General features: G+C 42.1%; 1 protein-coding gene across 2 annotated transcripts in view; it reads right to left on the bottom strand.

The window, feature by feature from the left end:
• FYN (FYN proto-oncogene, Src family tyrosine kinase) overlaps nt 1–21,664 on the bottom strand; it is a 473,812-nt gene that overhangs the window by 320,646 nt on the left and 131,502 nt on the right. For both annotated transcript variants that reach the window (XM_069234594.1, XM_069234595.1), the window contains exon 2: nt 9,629–9,716. The gene's annotated coding sequence lies outside the window, so the exon portion shown is untranslated. The remainder of the gene's footprint in view (nt 1–9,628; nt 9,717–21,664) is intronic.

Here is a 21,664-nt window from a genome sequence, read left to right as displayed (position 1 = left end):
TCTACATTTTTTCCTTCCAAATATAAGACAGTGTGTAAAAAAGACATCTATTTGAGAAATGCCCTGTAATTCACATGCTAGTAGGGGCACCCCAAAATTCAGAGATGTGCAAATAACCACTGCTTCTCAACGCCTTGTCTTGTGCCCATTTTGGAAATAGAAAGGTTTTCTTGATACCTATTTTTCACTCTTTATATTTCAGCAAATGAATTGCTGTATACCGGGTATAGAATGAAAACCCATTGTAAGGTGCAGCTCATTTATTGGCTCTGGGTAACTAGGGTTCTTGATGAACCTACAAGCCCTATATATCCCCGCAACCAGAAGAGTCCAGCAGACGTAACGGTATATTGCTTTAAAAAATCTGACATTGCAGGAAAAAGTTACAGAGTAAAACGTGGCGAAAAATTGTTGGTTTTTTTACCTCAATTTCAATATTTCTTTTTTTTCAGTTGTTATTTTCTGTAGGAAACCCTTGTAGGATCTACACAAATTACCCCTTGCCGAATTCAGGATTTTGTCTACTTTTCAGAAATGTTGCGGTTTCTGGGATCCAGCATTGGTTTCATGCCCATTTCTGTCACTGACTGGAAGGATGCTGAAAGCACAAAAAAACATAAAAATGGGGTATGTCCCAGTAAAATGCCAAAATTGTGTTGAAAAATTGGGTCTTCTGATTCAAGTCTGCCTGTTCCTGAAAGCTGGGAAGCTGGTGATTTTAGCACCGCAAACCCTTTGTTGATGCCATTTGTTTTGCTATTCTATGTTCCCCCAAGTCTCCCAATAAAAATGATACCTCACTTGTGTGGGTAGGCCTAGCGCCCGCGACAGGAAATGCCCCAAAACACAACGTGGACATCCCATTTTTTCACAGAAAACAGAGGTGATTTTTGCAAAGTGCCTATCTGTAGATTTTGGCCTCTAGCCCAGCTGGCACCTAGGGAAACCTACCAAACCTGTGCATTTTTTAAAACTAGAGACCTAGGGTAATCCAAGATGGGGTGACTTGTGGGGTTCTGAACACATTATGTTACCCAGAATCCTTTGCAAACCTCAAAATGTGGCTAAAAAAAACATTTTCCTCACATTTCGGGTGACAGAAAGTTCTGGAATCTGAGAGGAGCCACAAATTTCCTTCCACCCAGCGTTCCCCCAAGTCTCCTGTTAAAACTGGTACCTTACTTGTGTGGGTAGGCCTAGCGCCCACAAAAGGAAATGGCCCAAAACACAACGTGGACACATCCCATTTTTTTTTACAGAAAACAGAGGTGTTTTTTGCAAAGTGCCTACCTGTAGATTTTGGCCCCTAGCTCAGCCGGCACCTAGGGAAACCTACCAAACCTGTGCATTTTTTAAAACTAGAGACCTAGGGGAATCCAAGATGGGGTGACTTGTGGGGAATCTGACCAGGTTCTGTTACCCAGAATCCTTTGCAAACCTCAAAATTTGGCTAAAAAAACACATTTTCCTCACATTTCAGTGACAGAAAGTTCTGGAATCTGAGAGGAGCCACAAATTTCCTTCCACCCAGCGTTCCCCCAAGTCTCCCGATATAAATGGTACCTCACTTGTTTTGGTTCCCCCCCAAGTCAGGATCCCTTGTGTTGTGCTGCATGGGCCTCCATTTGCACCTTCTTTGTCCCCGTGCTGTGGGACTCCTCTGCATGCTGCCTGGTCTTCTGAGGGATCTCTGAGTTGCTGAGACCCCCACTCTATCTACCCCACCTGGGTAGAGGCCACCAGGTCCCTCCTGGTCCCGGGCAGTGCTATTTTCCACTAACTGCGAGCTTTGCGTGTGCCAAGGCTTGTTGGCGGAATCCAATGACACAAGCCAGACTGCATTCATCCATCCGGCGTAGAACATATTCTGCACCAACCAGGAACCCGCATCTATCGTCTTTGGTGCAATACTGACTTTGTCTTCTCACCGGTGGGTCTTCTTTTGCACCTTTATCCAGGTTAGCAGGGGCTCCGATTCTCCCTGGACTCTGCAGTGCATCTTGGACTTGGTCTCCTGATTCCACAAGTGTTCAGGTCCAGGAATCCATCATTGGTTCTTGCATAATCTTCTGTCACAACTTCTTGTGTGTTTTAGGAAACTTAAACTGTGATTTACCACTGTTTTCCTGGGCTCTGGGGTGGGGTCTATTAGTTACCTTTGGTGTTTTCTTACACTCCCAGCGCCCCTCTACACACTACACTTACCTAAGTGAGAGACCGACTTTCGCATTCCCCTATTTTAGTATATGCTTTGTGTTACCTCTAGGCCCATTGCAACCTATTGTGATTTTCACTATTTGCACTGTTTTCTGACTGCGTACTTACCTTTTTTTGGTTACTAGTATATATATTGGGTGTATTACTTACCTCCCAAGGGAGCATAGGCTCCAACGTATTTTTGGCATTGTGTCACTAAAATAAAGCACCTTTATTTTTGTAACACAGTATTTTCTATCATGTGTGTGAGTACTGTGTGACCACAGTGGTTTTGCAAGAGTTTTGCATGTCTCCTAGTTCAGCCTTGGCTGTTGTGCTACAGCTACCTCTAGGCAGCCTGGCTTCTAAACACTGATTACATTTCACTAATAAGGGATAACTGGACCTGGTATAAGGTTGAGTTCCCACAGAACTTGATTCGCAGTATTGGAGCGAGTCACAGGACAGTGAGGCAGAGCAGTCCAAGGCTTACCTAAGGAGGTGGTGAGGGACAGACACTCGGAACATGATAAAATGCAATTAGGACCACGGAATAACAGAATGTCCAATCAGTACTCTACTTTGTAAAAAGAAATGTATGTTTATATAAAAACAACTAAATACAACATATATGATAAAATTAACAAATAAAACCAGCACTCTACAACCCCTAGTCAGAAAACGGAGTCCTAACGTTAGTACTGTGCCTATGAACAAAGCACTAGATCTTCCTATAAAGTTAAGCCTATGAGCAATGCCTTTAAGTGGTGCTCGCACATGGTGAATCTGTGATTCGGAAACACAGTTAGTGGACGCAGCAAATAAAAGCGTGACTCACAAGCACAGGTTATTACTCAATACACGTTAGGGACCACTCCCTCGGGCAGCTACTGTTCAAGGGAATATTTCTCTGAGTGATCCACTTTACTAGGGCAGGCTACACCTCTTCAAGGGGTTGATGTTGTTACATGGTTCACTTGCCTTTGCAAAGAGACTGCTCAGGACCATGTTGATGCCTACTGTCAAAATCACCAGAAGGGCCCACCCTGAACTGGCGATGCTGATTGGACACAGGATTGGGGAAGGGGAGGGAATCAGCATCTCGTGTTTGGTGCCTTCAACCAGGCACCTTACACAGGAGTCAGTGATGTTGGGGGACAAAAGGTGGATCCAGTGCCCGTCCACTCGAGTGCCTACACTTTAGTTGAATTTTACATAAAGGCGATTTATCTACAGAAAACATAAGCTGGAAAGAGGCATCCTTGAGAGTGTAATCAAGGCAGCAGCTGTGTCACTGCCCTCTGGAGGCTGCTGTGTACTGAGATACGCCCTGCGTATGTCAAAGGCGGAGAAGAGGTCGATTTCAATATTACAAAAAATCATTTTACTATTGAAAACACACCCGTAGAGATACAGTAAGGGCATTTCAGTGCTTGGATCTCCGGATACGTTATAGACAATATTAGAGTTTTGTGTTGATTGAACGCACTTGCAGTTACTTCTAACTGTATTGCGTTATAATAAATTATACTTTGGTGTGTGTGCATTGTCAGGCCAGGCCTGGCTAGCCGGCTCAGCTGCCCCCCCCCCCGTCATGGCAGTATCCCAAAGACTCCAGCTGTCAAATACTCTAAGAGAGCCTGACTGTAAGAGGGCTTCTCGACACCGTGAGAGCAGCTCAGATACACCAGGTGCAGGATGGCGTGCAGCCAGCCACTCTTCCTCTTTACAACGCTGAAAGAACCTACTGAAAAACCACAAATCCTGCGATCACATGACGAAATCTAGACAACACGGGAAATTTAGTTGCTCAGTCAATCAATCCTATGTGTTGAGTGAAATAGGCAATACATAATCTGGATTAAAATGAATAAAAATAGTATGTTCGCCTGTCTGGGCATTTTAATAAATGCCGCACACAGGTGGGCACAAGCAGTTACCACTGGGTACAGCATTGTAGTGATTCAAACACAGGAGGAGTGCAATTTGCGCTGACATCGCAAGGTGAGATAATACAAGAAATTAGCACAAATTACATTCGTGGTAATTAGCAACATTTTCAGATTATGTCATTTTTTCACATTGAGTACCATTTTGTGGTTTCGTACTCACCTAATATTCATGTTAAACTGCTCAGTAACTATGGAATTTCTAGGACCTGTTAGTGAGCAGAGACTTTTTTGGTCTCTGATTAATGAAGACAATCCATTGGAAGACATATATTATTAATATAATAATGTATTCAAATAAGATCACTTTCAAAATACTTGCCATACCCAGACATTCCTATTTTTGTAAACCGAAATAATTGCTTTCTAAAGCCTTATATATCTATCATTTTTCAACTGTTTAGCCACAACCTCAATTGTGATTGGTCTGCTTTCAATAAATCAGAATGCCTACATTCTGTGAATTCGATCTGGCTAATTCAACCACAAATCAGCGCAATACTGAAGGGAACTGGTGTTGTGAAATAAGGCTACATCGTCTCTTAACCAATATTCAGAAATCTCTGTTGCTGAGTCATTCATACATTACTTCCAAAAAATGTGACCAGAGCAAAACAATAATGTGTTAAAAATAGTGACCGGGCAATTCTTGTTACCCACCTCTGATTAAACGTTTTTTTTAAACCATGAGAAATATCTTTTTTAAACCACAATAAGGCACTTAATTGAAAAGGATGGTAAGTTTACACAAATGTTGTGTTTCAAAATGTGTTCAATTATTTATAGCCAAGGTTGAGAAAGGGAACACAATTTAAGGTTCAGAGATGCTAAATTTCAATCAACCGTTAGGATTATTTTTCTTTATCTCTTTTAAAAATGTCCATTGACCTGGCATTGATTGGTTTTCTAGTAAGAAACCAAAGTGAGTCCAAGGGGCACAGTGACAGTGGGACATCACGCTGGGGACCAACAAAAAATAAGACATTGAAATGTGTTTTTTTTATTAGGAGGTATTAAGACATATATATATATATATATATACAATAATATATACAGAGTTGAGAACAATAAGCAATGCCAATGGGCACATCAACAGATAACTAGATACGGGTACAGAATTCAACGAGCACTATTTTCAATAACCAGAGGTACCCATGTCCATGTAAAATGCTTAAACGTAAACTTGCCCTGCACTTCCTCTACTCTATATATTGCTAATTCGATTTCATAAGTATGATACAGCAGGTTCCAACATTTCTCAATATTAAAGTGGGATGGGTGTAGATTTGATCCATTCCAAAGAGATACATAATATTGCAATTGCTATAACACTAAACGCTAAATGTTTACAGTATTATGGGATTTCATAATCTGTGCCAAGCTTGGTAGTTAAAACCACATTAAATCCTGTTAAATCTGAGATTCTACCGACTACCTGATTCCAAAACTGCCTTAGGCTTCTAATATATGGACTTCGTCTGCAGACTCTGCATATAATCTGGGACATTTCAAGTCCGCTCTGCATTTAAATGTTTGTAATTTCAATGGTGGTCCAATCAAGTATTCTGAATTGTTGTAGATCAGGTGTCACCAACGAGTAGCTCGTAAACTACCAGTAGCTATCCAGTGCCCTGTGAGTAGCTCTCCTTTGTGCAGTCTAGGCTACTTTAGAAGCTTTTGCTTGGTTGAATTATTATATGTATAAAAACATTAAAAAGCTAAAATTTGAAATGTAAATGTGTGTATTTGCAGTACTCATAAGGTGTTGTAAATGGTTGAATACTCAAAATGTGTTTAAAACTATTATTTGAGTTGGAAAGACTTATTACTCACATTATTGCCTTGGTGAAAGGGGGATTGCAGCAATATCTGCTATGTACTTCCCATTTAAAAACATTCCAAATTGATAACACGTTTTTACTTTATTGCTGGCAACCCCACCTAATGCACTGTTGTGATCACTACTGACAATCTTGGAGGGTGTGATCACTACTATATCACCAACATTAGTAGCTCAGGATGATTTTCACTGAACATAAGTAGCTCTTCTTACAGAAAAGGTTGGAGACCCCTGCTGTAGATGAAGTACAGAATATCTAAACATTTCAAAGTCCATTTTAAATGCATTAGTAATACACACACACACATATATATATATATATATATATATATATATATATATATATATATATATATATATATAGCTAACAACCTGTACAAACAATCATCTATTTCAGGGCCACATTCTCCAGATTATCTTCACCGTAATTCAGAAAAGTTTTATAGAAGCCTCTAATCCTAGCTACAAGTCCTAATTCAGACAGTTCTTTAGAACCTTATCAGAGAATATGCTAGGGTGAAGCAGGTTGGCATATAACGGCAAGAGGCAAATTCAAAAGATAATCCCATACAACCTAGCCCACTTGTCCAAACCATCAATTGCACAAGTTATGGTTTTTAAGCGCACCCTCTTGCAATCATTTGTACCGCTTTGACCTAACAAAAAATTTTTGGTGGATGTTCTGACCCTTCCTCATCTGAACCATCATGGCAAACTTATTGTTTACCGTAGCACAACAGTTTGAAATCTGCTGTGCCATTATTGACCAATGATATAGCTTAAAATCTCTTAGGGCTAGCCCACCCCTCTCAATAGGCATTTTGATAAATCATATGGCTCTTCTAGCCTTCTTATAAGCCCGTATAAAGCTATTAATTGCCGAATGAAGCCGTCAAAAGAGTGTATTAGAAATATGAAGTTGGACTGATATAAATAAATATGAACATTTAGGGAGCACAATCATTTTATCAATATTCACATGCTCTATTATAGAGATGGGCAATAGATTCCAGTTCTTGAAATGCCTGCAACATTTTGCAAATAGAGATTTAAAGTTTACCTTGATGCTTTGCCTTACATTACAGCAAACCTTTATCCCAAGATACATAGTCCCTTCTACCACTGTAATGACATGCCCTTGAGTCATATAACTAAATATAATTTTGTCTTCTCAATATTAACTTTATAACCAGAAATAACTCCAAATGTTTTCTCAGTTTCAATTGCTCTTACGGTGAGATTGTCATGGGTAGAATGTGGCGATATCATCAGCATAGGCTGATACCTTTAAATTAACATTACTAAGAGAGATTGGTGATATAAACATGGTCGTTTTTAGCACTAGCAGGTAAGGCTCCACATATAATACAAATAATGGAGGAGATAAGGGCCAACCCTGTCTCGTGTGATTTTTAAGGTTCTGGACGTGGTCCCCATTATGACCACACTCACGGTTAGGTTGACATAGAACACCTGAATATAGCTGATCAATTTACACCCAAAGTCCATTTTACGAAGAAGAATGCATAAGTATTTCTATATCACATGATCAAAGACCTTCTTGGCATCCAATTAAATCATACTTCAATTTTTATTTAATATCTGTGCTGTATCGAACATAGCAACATCATTATTTATATGTACAGTGGTGTCCCAACCATGGCTAAATCCATTGTGTTCTAGACCCACTAATTGACCCACTACAGATGCAACCCTACTAGCAATAATTTTAGCACCTACATTAAGTGGTGAGATTGGTGTATAAGACCGCCAATTCTCCACTGCCGGCTTCTCCTTTTCAAGGAACACTGTTATATTGATACCATTCCATGGCGGGATTGCATCTGGCCTTGGCTCCTTGCCGCTAGTTAGTGAAGAAAGAGCTTGCAGGATGTCTGTGCTTGTGATTTCTCTGTCTAACGTTTTTGCATCTGCTGGTGATAAACATGGCATCCTAGTAGAATTGAAATACTCGTGTGTGCATGCCTTATCAGTGTCTATATCACCGTATACAATGACTTGTAAAATTCCCGAAATGCAGATAAGATCTTCATTAGAGTTCTTATGAATATTACCTCACAAATCCTTGATTTTGATAACCCTGTTATTACTGGTATGCTCTTTCAGACTATGGGGGTTATTACAACTTTGGAGGAGGTGTTAAGCCGTCCCAAAAGTGACGGTAAAGTGACGGATATACCACCAGCCGTATTACGAGTCCATTATATCCTATGGAACTCGTAATACGGCTGGTGGTATATCCGTCACTTTACCATCACTTTTGGGACGGATTAACACCTCCTCCAAAGTTGTAATAACCCCCTATATGCTAAAACTTGATCAGCTACCTCCTCATATTCCAGGGTCCTCCCTTTCCTAAGTAAAAAAGCAGCCGCAGCTTTTTCCCTATGGTTGCAGGTAATTTTAAACTTCCCTTCGCAGTACCCATAGTTTTGAGCATTTACAGCATGCTTGAGACCTTCCTGCAAAGTCCGCAGAAGGACTGTTTGCTAGGATACAACATTCTGTGTTGTCATGCCCCAGGCGTACATCTTCATTGAGTCCTATACTATCCTTATTGGAGCACTACTCATATTATTTTTAAAGAAATCTACTAGGGTCAAGTGCATTAATTGAATATATGACTGATTTTTAATCAGGGCTCTATCAAAATGATCATCTAGAGTCACTACTACTGCCATTTAGTTTAATACAGACAAACCGGGGATTATGATCACAATAGGGTAGGTTTCAATGAGGTCCTGCTCCATTATGTCAGATGTTACAAATACAATATCTGTTCTACAGTAATGATGGTGGGTGAAAGAATAAACTCTAAAACTGCTCTTTGGAGTGTAGCCCCAGGTAGCAACACCTATGGTTTGGACTAGGGAGCTCCACACATCCCAAGAAAAGTTTCTGGCCATGTTGGGAGTGGGCAGAATAGTGTGCTCTGGGATGGCTAGTTGCCACATTCCACAGGAAGTAGTCATCAGACAGAAGGGGACCATGTAGCCCATTGGCTAGCTAGCTGCCACTACTCCTAAGCTCATAGTAGACATAAAAGCGGCACTTTTGTCATCCAGAGCGAAGATCAATATTGTACAGGAAGAAAGACCGAAAAAGAACTGCCCTTCTGGTCTCTGAACCCAGCAAAGAGGGGATGCACCAAATACTGTTGCTGAGAACTGGCAAAGATAAAACGGTGTCTGCAGTGCCCTACTCATGGAAATATTGCTCACTCGTGCCAGACAGAAGTGACTCCAAGAGTCGATTAGCTGGCACTCTGTTACAGCAACATTGAAATGGTAAAGAATTGGGTCCGGGACAAAATACTCTCCTCATCTAGTGCACTGGCATTCTTGGAAGGTCTTTGCACAGTACAGGAGTTTGTGTGTTGAAGTCTCCCATGCAAAGGCATCTACTGCTCAAACTCTGTCCACTAATGCTGAATATCCTGGCTCAATACATACCTATAACCCACTTGTCTGCAGTGAACCAGAATTCTTTGTTAGGGTTCACTGCCATCAAAGTAAGTTTAATGCAAAAATGGAGATATGGGGTACAGCAAAGAATGGTGCACTGAATTAATTCTCCAATGAAACTGTTTAGTTCTATCAAATGATATTGCAATAGACATTACCTGCTATTAGAAGCCTTCAAGCCTTCCTCTTTTCTTTGTTGTCTTGTTTGTGTTCGGAGAAGCCCTGGCACATCCAGAAAGCTCACAGCTGTGAAAAGGTAAAAAGGTAGAAACACATTAAGTATGAACGACTCTAGATGGGGTCAACATTTTCAGTGTGTGTCTGAGCTGGCGAGATACCACCCCTCCACCCCCTCTCCCCAGGAGACTCTGGCATGCAATGTATCATAGTTATGGTGGATTTTCCAGGCACAAGTTAGAAAAGGTGGAACAATGGGTTTCTAAAGGGGGGCTGGCTATACTTAAGGTGGTCTCCATCAGGAAAGTTGTAACACAATGGCTATTTCCAATCATTCCAAGTGATTTTTTTCACTACAATTGCATAAACAAATGTTTATATCCAGAGGTTTTAATAGGTGTGTTCAGGATCTCCGTGTTTTTCTGGTGGTCCGGGGGAAATTATTTTCCACCGGGAGAATTACAGTCCAGGGGGAAGGGAAAGGGGAAATAATTTAGCGTTGCAAATGTATACTTCGGTGGGATTACCGCAGATTGTCTGCCTGTCCACAATCCTCAGGAGCAACTGTAGAGTAGAGAGAGCATATTCGTAAATCTACGATTTGAAAATGAGACAATGCATATTCCTGGAGGGCAAAGGGGTTTGTGAATCCCCTAAAAGTCAAAAATACATAAATCTTACAAGGAAGCCTTTGATGTAGTAATCTTTTTTCGCTCTTATTTATGAATGGAATTCCATGATATCAACATAGATCATATCAAGAAAAAATCGCCTATTCTGTGCTTGATTTATTTTGTCAACATGAAGAAATCAACTTTGTGAGCATGGTTCTATGTTGAGAGCCAAGCCTCTCCTACAGTGACATTCAGTGATGATGCTGGTAACAATAGTGCTTCCTGAGCAACATCCGGTGCACCGTCACTAGAACACCAGCGATGAAAACATGTTTACAGAGGCTGCCCTTTTCCTTACACAGGGACTTAAAATGTTGCTACAGTTTGGGGATCCAAATGCTGCCACTGCTGTCCTGGTAAAATGCTCTGTAGCACTGTAAAGTACCAACGCACCCCAAGGCTCACTTCCAAATGCCAGATCTCAGTTACCAGCAGTACCCCATAAGATCACTCAAAGAAAACCTTCAAACCACACACCCTGCATGATGTAGCTTGCTTCCCGTGTAGGCAAGTGCTTCACTGTCCCAAATAGGGGTAGTAAGCACTATATAATTGCTACAATACCATACAGTAAAATACTGTAACCTGGCAGGCACGTTGATTCTTCCTTTGCAGAAAAGATTCAAAGATGTTCTGCGCTGCAGGAAAAATATAATATTGTTGCTCGAACCCTCCCTCCGAATACAAAAATACTGTTTTCCCTTTTACCTGTAACTTGGTGACAACTGGCAGAGTCTACCTGAAAAGTGCAAACACATGCCAAGGATGTTTGAGGCCAGTACTGAAAAATACACTTAAGAGAAACTAACTGTCCAAATTTATCAAAGTAGGAGAAAAGGAAGCGTAACAACAATAAAACGTGTCATTTTTGCATGAGTACTCTGATGTCTGAATTATATTCTTAGTTATCATAAATGCATATATATTACCTACTGGCAGTCGCCAGTAGGTAGTTATAGTTAGGACCATGTTTGCATAGGACCACGTTTCCATAGGAAAAACATTTTTTGACTTGCCTATATCTTTGGCACCTTTTGACGAATATTCCCGAAATTTTCCAAAAAACGTGTATTGCACATGGAAGTGATCCGGTAAGCGGGAACTGAGTAAAAGGGAGCTAAAAAGACATTGTGTTTCCCATGTTAATTTCTTTAGACACGACTACAGACCGAACCACTCGATGGATTTACACCATATTTGGCAGAAAGCTGTGTGAATCTTTTCAATAGTTTTTGAGATATTGAAGGGAAAATAAATTTGTATATCTCTGGCCACGAATAATTTATGAAATTTGTGAATTTTTCACAAATATGTGTGCAAAAAGAAGCGCTGCAATTGGCTGACTGCAATATGACTACAAAGTTGTGGCCGCTTTTTATTTTATGGGACACAAACATCAGGTGGGGGGGAAATCCAGATTGATAGGTGTGTTTTAGGTGCAAATTATGGGCTTAAAATAATTTTGTGTCACCATGCGTGATATTCAGGACAATTCATTAATTTTCACAAATTATTCGCAAATATTGAAAATTTTGAAAGAAAAACCACAGACTCATTCATAAACTAATGCATTTACTCATACATGCACTCAGTCTCATGCATCCACTCACACACCCACTCAGACACTCATGCACCCACTCAGACTCACCAACCCATTTTCAGACCCACTCAAACACTCACGCACGCACTCACAGATCCACTGACAGAGACAAGCCTTGTGGCCAACCTGCGCTGCCCACAGCCAAAGGACATGCATGGCGTGGGATTGGGTGGTTATAAGGCCTGGCTGAAGGCCAGGCCCTGTGACCAATCCCTGCCGACTCACAGACCCACTGAACCCCTCACGCACCCACTCACAGACCCACAGAGAAAATGACGCACCCACTAAGACACTGATGCACCCACTCTCATACCCAGACAGACACTCTCACACCCACTCTCTCCCCTTCTCACACCCAGAGAGACAGGCTGCAGCCAACTCCCACCCTGCATGGCCTAAGGGTCCTGTATGGCGTGAGGTTAGGTGGTTTGGCCGCAGGGTCTGGTTGCCGGCCAGGCCCTGTGGTCATCCTCTGCCACGCATGGACATTGGCCATGCCCAACGGGGCCTGGAATAACATACAGTCATTCAAATTGCTTTAAGTTAAAAAAAACTATAAAAATTAACTGAAAAAAACAAAGGTTAAAAGGACGTTATAGTTAGGTCCTGAATTTACTCCATAGAACCATAGAAATTCAGCAGTTATAGTTAGAGCTCTTTTAACTAACTATGACTCCCACCCTAAGGTAACTATAACTCGCATCTTCGCCATGCACTGCTAATTACACCACATATTATACCATTGATAACATCTTGTATGGGATCTTTGATATTATCACTGCAGTATTTGCAGTAAAATTATTGCAAAGAAAACTATGCATGGCAAACATTCATGATACCATTGATGATATCTCTGGTAACATCATAGTCATATACAACATAGAGATACTGTGTGTATTTGTGGGGTGCATTGAATGGAAACAACATAGGCCCTGGAGGCAAGTGTAGTGTGTGCATGTTGAAAGTTGTATGGTGCATTGTTTAGAAACCAGTCAGTTTTGGGGTGCAAGTAGTACTCAGTGGTAAATAAGATCAATGCTTAGTGCATCTGATGTGGGTTTAAATGTATGTTTCAAAGTAAGTTGTGGCTTAAAGTCAAAAGCCTGTTCCAAGAAGTTTGTGAGAAGAGCTAGAGCTTATCTTGACAACAGAATATCCACCAGGGGTTTTCTGGGCATGAGCCCATGCCAAATAGTTGTAATACAGTGGCCATGTACAATGATGGCTTGCAGCAGAGCATGGTTTCCAGCTGTTCCCTGCACCCAATCCCCCTGAGGCTGTCCTGTCCCCTCTGTCCATGACCTCTGGCCATGCACAGTGGGTCTTGGCCACAGAATCTGGCCACTAGTCAGGCACTGCGCCCATTCCCTCTACGCCATCCAAATTATGCTGCTCCATGTACAGTACACAGAGGAGGCCCTGGCCGCAGAGCCTGGCTGGCGGTCAATCACCACACGGACGGCAAAGCCTCTGCTGTGCCTCGTGGGGGGTGTTGGCCACAGTTCCTGCCATGTGGCTGTGCACAGCACAGGGGTGGCCGCAGGGCCAGGCCTCCCATCAGTCCAACCGCCCATCCTTATGCAGATGCCACCCCACCACGGTTGCCTAAATGTTCGCTGTGCATAGCCTTCAGATGTTTATAGCAGTGGTATGGCCCTTTGCCCCACCTACAGTAGGCGGCAAACTCTTAAGGCCTGCATAGTGGTGGATGGTATGACCAGACCCTTGTATTTTTCTTTTTAATGTTGCTGGTACCCCAGTACTGCTGGAAGGAGGTTTCACTTAGTACTGTGGTAGCAAATGCTGATACCATGGTACCAGCGCCCTGAAAAAAATTACTTTATTTGACTTAAGAGTAGGTCCCAAAGGGACCCACCCACATAGCGCTATGTATAGTGATAGCAGCACACTGTTCTAGTATGGACCTTGTTAAATACTCAGTCAACAGGACTGGAGAAAAGACTCATGGTTCACAATAGATTAAGTGGAAATCTAACAGCATTAATTATTAACACCAGGTATGACTCTAGAACGCTTATCTTATATTATGTAAATCATAAGCAGTTTGGCCATAAAGAAAGTAGTGAGGGCCTGGGCGCTCACAGCAAGCACGCAACTTAAAGAAACACTGTTGCCCGGAACTCCAACATTCCAATGTTGGTCACAGCAATTGCTGTGATCAAAGACCTTACGGAGCCCAAGGGGTTTTAGTCCCCTTGAGGTCCGTGAGGCCTTTGTTTTATTTATTAGAAGATTCTGCCCTCTCGTGGCAGAATGTTCGAATAGCCTTATGGCCCTCCGTAGCAGGGCTATACAGGTTTTAAAGTCCTGCTCCCTTGATAATAACACTGAAACAGACTTTTAATGGCCGGTATAGCTCGCGACGGTGGGTCATAAGGCTATATTAGAACACCGAAATGTTGAGAGCTCACTTGAAAACAATGGATTGCTCAGGACTTCTAATGGCCAATAGAAGCCCAGAGCTCCAACATTCCAATGTTGTCGTTCACAGCTGTTGCTGTGAACGAAGTCCTTATGGAGCCCGAGTGGATTTCAACTCCCTCAGTCTCTATAAGGCCTTTGTTTTATTAGAACATTTAACCCTCTAGTGGTGGAATGTTCCAATGGCCTTATAGCCCTCCATAGATGGGCTGCACCAGCTTTAAAGTCCTGCTCCCTTGTTAAAGTGCCTCGCCTATGGCTTATTATGTACACTCTGCAGATTCTTTGTTTTTACTGTTCCCAGGGCATTCATTTTACCAGATGTGTGTGTGTCTAACACAGCCAGTGATGTCATGTTTTAGCATAGGAGAAGGAGAACCCATTGTACTAGTATTAAACTTGGGCTTTTGAATGCAATATGCACACAGCCACTTGAATTACGTGATTCTGCAGCTGCAGTGTTTTCTGTAACTACAGGTTTCCCCATAATACCACATAAACCACAGTCTGCTGAATAATTTGCAGATTACACAAATAAATTGTTTCTACCTCAAGCAGATAAAACGTTACTAAAAAAACACCAGGAAGTGGCTGACCCTTTGCCAAAACTTAACTGATTACTTTTCGCTTGCTGATTAAGGTGTTACGTTAAAAAGGTTCCAATGAGGTGCAAGTTTGTCTTAACAGTCTTAATAAGTGTTGAAGTAACAAAATAATATTGTGACAGATTGTGCTACGTTGTGTGGCTTAATTTGTCTTTTCTTGCGGTGTAATTTTGTCCACACTGCCGTATATTTTGGCCCTAAATTCCCAAATAATTGCAGTGTCGCTGAATTTGCTTTATATTTTGCCCCTAAATTCAAAGAGTGTTTCATGCTACATTGCCTATGGGTCCAGGAAAGGCTAATGGATGCCCTGCTGGGCAGATTGTTTGCCTCTCTCTCGATTGACTGGTTTATTAATGTGAATTAAGCAACCATCTTGAAATGGTGACTTCACTTAAAAACTGCACCAGAAACCACACTGGGAAAGTTGAACAATCTTGTAACCAACGTGTCAGAAATGTTAGTTTCAACTTTTATTTTTGTATAAACTGTAGTAATTGTTTACTTCCAGTATTGTTAGCTATAAAAGACTACTCACCGTTTCTATACAGAATTGTAATATTGTTAAACGTCTTGTATATTAGCTGGATGATGTGTCACAATGTATATCAAATTTTAATATAGTGTCAGAATTCTTTATTTTGAACTAGTAATGCTGTGGTTTTAACGCCTCTTAAAAATACACTCACCGTTTATCCACAGCTCTTATCAAAAACTCAGCATAAAGCAGGCAGAGAATGTAAAACAGTTAAAAACCAGGCGATGAGTTGGACATACATTTACATGTGGGTTTAGTTCTGTCTGCATGGCTTATTTGAGTCAGAGAGGCTGCTGTCTACGTACCAGGAGTCATTCCGGGGTCGAATTGTTTAGAGAAAGAGAGCGCCTGCTCATCAAAATACAATTTCGCCGACAGCTCCTTAAATCCCTGCACTGGAGCTGTGTACTGGTCAAAGATATCTTGGATTGCATTGAAAAGCATTAAGACATTTATCACTTCCAACATCCACTGATTGGTCGATAGCGAAAATTTCCCATTCTGTTAATTTGGTACCCCTTATTTAATGCAGGGCAGCATCAAATGTGAGCATTGGTGTCATGAAGCCGTGAAACTTGTACACGGCCAAACCATTTGAAGGGATGCTTCAAGTGAGGCGAGAAAAACTACCTCGGCCAAGAAATCTTTAAAAAAAGGGAAAGATCCGGAACAACATGTCTGGAAACACGCCTGCGTTGTTCATATAAGCAGAAGGACGCTTGCCTGAAAAACACAGGCCTTTTTCTTTGCCTTAACCACGCATGTGCTGAACAACACACATCCATGGTTAAGGGAGAGAAAAAGGAGGATCTATCGGTAGAGGAAGCGGTCAGGTAAGTGGGGCTGGGGCAGGGTTGGAGTAGTTTTTAGGGGTGGGGAAGTGGGAGAAGAGGTTAGGTTATTATTATTTTTTTTTTTAAGGGGCCGGGGTGGGGGGTCGGTACTATGATTTTTAGGGCCGGGTGGGGGGTTGGGGTTATTTTGTTTTTAGGGCGGGTGGGGGGTCGGGGTGATTTTGTATTTAGGGGGGTCCGGTTTTTAGAGGCGGGGTGTGGGTCAGGGTCATTTTGTATTTGGGGAGTTGTGGTAATTTTGTATTTAGGGCGGGTTGGGGGTTGGGTTTTTAGGGACAGTGTTGGGGGTTGGGCTAATTTTGTATTCAGGGCAGACGGGGTTGGGTTTTTAGGGGGATTGGGGTGATTTTGTTTTTAGGGTGGGTGGTGGGTCGGGTTTTTAGGGGCGTTTCGGAGGTCAGGGTCGTTTTGTATTTGGGGGGTTGGTGTAATTATGTTTTTAGGGTAGGTGGGTTTTTAGAGGTGGGGTGGAGGTAATTTTGTATTTAGGGCAGGTGGGGGGTCGGGTTTTTAAGGGCGGAGGTGGGGGTTGGGGTAATTTTGTATTCAAGGCAGACAGGGTTGGGTTTTTAGGGGTGAAGTGGGGGGTCGGGGTAATTTTGTTTTTTAGGGGTTGGGTAATTTTATTTTTGGGGGTGAGGGGCGGTTTTAGGACTCAGGGTGGGTGGGTAGATATTGGGGTAGTTTTTAAAGGTGGGGGGTCGGGTATTTCTGTTTTTAGGGGCAGGGTGTGGGGTCGGGGTCATTTTGTTTTTAGGGGTTGGGCTGTTTTATTTTTGGGGTGGGGTCAGTGTTAGGGCTCAGGGTGGGTGGGGAGTATCGGGGTCGTTTTTAAGGGTGGCGGGTCAGGTTACTTCTGTTTTCAGGGTGGGGGCTGGCATGCGACAACCATGCATGCCGTTTCCACCCATGCCTTTACAACGAAAAATTGTAAAGGCGTGCGTGGTAAAGGCATGCGTGGAAACAACGCAGTCGTTGTTCCGACCGCGTTGTTTAGGCATGCGTGGTTGCCGAATGCGTGGCTCCATCATACAACCTTTAAAAAAAAATTGCAAACAGTTCATCTTATAATACATTGTCCAAATACATTTCAGAGACACTCTGAAGGGCATCTTGTGAAATAATCTATTTTTTTTTAAGTCTGCCTTAGTACCTAAGAACATTAGTCTTCTAAAGCAGGGAACATAATTTTGGCAACCAGAGAACTGCATGCTTGGCAGAAACACTAGATGCACAGCATACAACTGTTAAGGAATAGTGCCCCTCTCACATGTCGGTGTCATGCACAAAATCAAGCCATCTCCTCCATTTCTGTGTCTCGAGACTGGTATTATGGCTTATATGACAGCTGAAAGTGCCAGGAATTAGTAAGAAAAGCGCCGGGAAAGCAATTATAAAATCAAAATCACTTCACCCAGCGTTAATGTGTCCGGTGACGCATCGGTGGCACAGAGGGTCCTGTTAATAGCACTGCCAAATGTACATCCTGTATTAACTAGTCAATGGTATCCAAAGTAGTGCATGTTGGTGCTTGAAGGAAATGTCCACAGACCTACGCAGCAGCACGTGCTACATGCCAAAAATAACAATTCTTGAGCTCTTCCTTCGGCCACAATGGGAGAGTAAAGATTACAAACTGTTAAAAAATAAGATAAACAATTACGAATTAGTCTGTCGCCGAATACCTGCGTGCCGAGTATATATTTTTATGTTTTTTTTTTTTTACATTTTATAACACAAACAGCAGCAATACATTTTGTATGGTATGGTATATTGCCTGTCGAGTACAGTGCAAAACAAGCCAATCTCCTCCCATAGCATACCTTTCCAAACACTCTTAAAAAACAAACGACATAATCTGGGCCAGCATAACCAGCTCTATTTTTGTAAAAACGGACGGCTTCTGTCCTCGAGGCCTGTACAAACGTACCAGTCTATGTCATTAGAGATAGAAGGGGCAAGAGGACGCTACAAAACTCGCATAAGTCTGCAGTATCCATTTTTGCATGGACAAAAGGATTTACATCATCTGCAGGTCCTCCATGCAAGATGGGCCCGATAAAGTCCATGATACTTAATATGTTCTGAGTGGTGCCCAGAACACCCAAGGGCTGAAGGCAGGGGGGTTGAAACATGTCATACGCCTCAGGTCGATCGTTGTATACGGCCAAATCTTTCCAGCCAATCATCTTATTTTAGATGGTGAACCAACTATTATTAAGTCATTGCTCCTAATATCCTATGAGAATTACTCTCAATACTTGAAAATATATATTACACTAAAACACGTCCAGGGCACTTATTAAAAAAAATGCCTAAACGGTAAGGTTCTTATTCACAAGTCAAAAGTCGAACCACATACACATGTGCATAAAGGGTCTTCAAAGACTGTTAAAGTTTGTGTGGCATTTCAACAAATCCTTCTAGTATTAACCAAAGTTACTGGAACCCTGAAGATTAACAGGTTATACCTATATGTGTGCCCAATCAGGTATCACTACAAGAAGAACACGGACTCACATAAATCCCAGGCTTCATAAAACGCACGTATTAATAGCCCCCTTTCGCCTGACATACACATCCCCCTGAGAACTGTGGAGGAAAATATAGGCACTAGCAGAAAACACCAGGCAGGATATTGAGTCAATAACAAGATGCTATTGCACTCCACTTCCCAGCGCTTCGGACAATGTAGAACCAGCAATCCAAGTTTTCTCTAAATGCAAGATGTCCACACGTTGACCCTATGATGTTGCTTAATTGTCCAGCAGTGAAGTGAATTCTAAGTTGGATGCTAAATTTTAGGTTTCATATTATTCCCAGCTTTTTAGTTCGAGCATAGCAGCGCCCAAGCGCTGCCTTTCTGACGTGTTGGTATGTATCAGGGCTTTTAACCACACCCACCGCACCCCCATCACTATCACTCGTTTATGGGCTTGCCTTTCAAAAATCCTTTCTTTTCGCTGGTAAATGCTTTACTTTTGTCCCTCCTAAGGGCGGTTTTGGTACCGCCTTGGGGACCGACCCCGTTACATGGATAGTTGCACGTTTGCACATAACTTTGACTGCAAGCAAACTTCTTTTTCGTTTTGTGTGTCTCCTTCACGTTAACGGCGGCGCTTTATATTGCCTCGCTTATGTCAACTGTTTTACTTTTTATTTTCAGTTTGTGTGGCAAGAAAAGTCCAATTAGTAATTTACAACGCTAAAAGCGCTAACTCGAGCAAACGCAGGACCCATTGCATTGCAAATGCTTGTTTATAAACTTGTCTTATTGTTTGACGCAAGCCTTTCCAGGATCTCAGATGGTGCAAGACTTTCTCTCTAATCTTTTTGGGTTCATAAACTATGAGACTTCCAAAATTCCTACATGTTAAGTAATTGTTAAGACATTCTTAAATCGCTAACAAGTATTATTATGAGCATCCTTGAGACAATAAGGTATGGAAGCAATAGGCGCTGCTATGTCTAGAGGACATCTGTAGCGAATGTCTCAACTCAAAAACACCCACTGGTGGGGTATGAACTTGTGTTACTTTGGCCCGTAAAAGACTCAAACTTTAAATATGAAACTCTCTAGCTCTACTGGAGTTTCCTATCAACCAATGGCACCCAATTTATGTGAGGTTATATATGTGCCTCTAACAGGGTGCTGTCAGGTAGCAAATGTGAGCGTTTAGCTAAGCTGTAGAAGGAAGAGCAATAAGTAAAACATGTATTACACAGCGTCTCTTGAACGCCATAAACAATTAATACTGATGAAGCCTCAGTGTTATGAATATAGCAATAAGCAGGGTTTGTGCGAAACAGCCAAAAGAATCATCTTCTGGTTTAGAAGACAGCTGGATGCAACTTCAAGCAAAAATTGACAAAGCTGGGAAAACTCTTTTGGAATGTGATACGCAAATCTTTAATGAATTCCGTAAGAGATTCATGGGCTGTCACAGGTTAAGTTTGGATTCAGTTTTGGCCGAGTAACAGTGTGAAGTGGTGCCTTTCACCACTGCCCAAAGCTCCCTGTCTTTCAATGGTTTCACATAAGAGATGCAGAGAAGGCCTGGGGGATACTATTCTTGTCATCTTTGGTGCTACCTGATGCTCTTTGTAGAGGCGCACCATTCCTTCTGGGATCACCTAGATATCTGGGTTCCCCTCATCACCAACTGGGCTCCTTACAAGCATAGGAGAAGCAAGCTGGGGTCTCAGCTCTTCTGCCCCTTTACCCCATCTCCAGCATATTCCATAATTCCTTCTGCTCCAGTAAGATCACCTTCCTAAATGGTGTCTCTGTGCCAGCACACTGGCTACTTCAGCACTCTCAGGGACTATCAAAACAGCAAAAGGTCGAGGCTAGAAAGTACCCAAAACTTCTGTAAGCACATTCGAGTACATAACTGGCCTTCTTTGAGCAATTTATATTTAGGTCAGGGCAAAAAATATGTTTAAGAAAACTGCATTGTTCTTTGTAAATAAGTCCAAACGCGCATTTTCTTTTTCTACATATCAGTAAAGGGGGTCGTTTATGTGTAACTGTTTTAATACTAGAATGGGTACACTCATGTGTAGGCTGTCAGTGATAAATGCACATGCCCCATATGGATTTTTCGGGAGGACTGAGGAGACTGTGGGCTAATTACGACCTTGGCGGATGGGATTCTCCATCACAAATGTGACGGATAACCCGCCTGCCGTTTTACAAGTTCCATAGGATGTAATGGAACATGTAACACGGTGGGTGGGATATCTGTCATATTTGTGACAGAGTAACCCATTCGCCAAGGTCATAATCAGGCCCTGGCTGTACTGATGTTCAGAGTAGAAGAAGAAAAAAGGGTATGGTGAAGAGTAGATGATAGAAAAACTAATCACTTTGAAGCTACTCACCCACACGTACAAAGCCATACATATTGTCGGACCAGCATACCTGAACCACTGCATCTTTCCACACCCCGCCAGATCCCTCTGCTCAACTGGCTCTGGCCACTATCCCTCGCATTTGGAAAACCAGAGCTGGAGGACGATCCTTCATCTACATCGCAGCAAAGAGCTGGAACAACCTACCCCTCAGACAAAGCCCATCACTCACCATCTTCAGGAAGAACCTCAAGACATGGCTTTTTGGATGAGGCTCCACCCTTCTCCCTCCCCAGTGCATTGAGATACTCACGGGTGAATAGCCGCGCTCTACAAAAATTTATTGAAACCAGGTGGAGGATGGTGGTGACTACATAAGCAGACATTTAATTAGTCATTCATCTGTTAATTTTTTTGAGGTTTTTGTTTAACGCCAATCACATCAAGTTG

This window comes from Pleurodeles waltl, chromosome 5 (genome assembly GCF_031143425.1).
Source record: "Pleurodeles waltl isolate 20211129_DDA chromosome 5, aPleWal1.hap1.20221129, whole genome shotgun sequence".
Lineage (NCBI taxonomy): Eukaryota > Metazoa > Chordata > Amphibia > Caudata > Salamandridae > Pleurodeles > Pleurodeles waltl.
The sequence above is the reverse complement of the archived record's forward strand: the minus strand, read 5'-3'. Positions and strand labels throughout refer to the sequence as shown.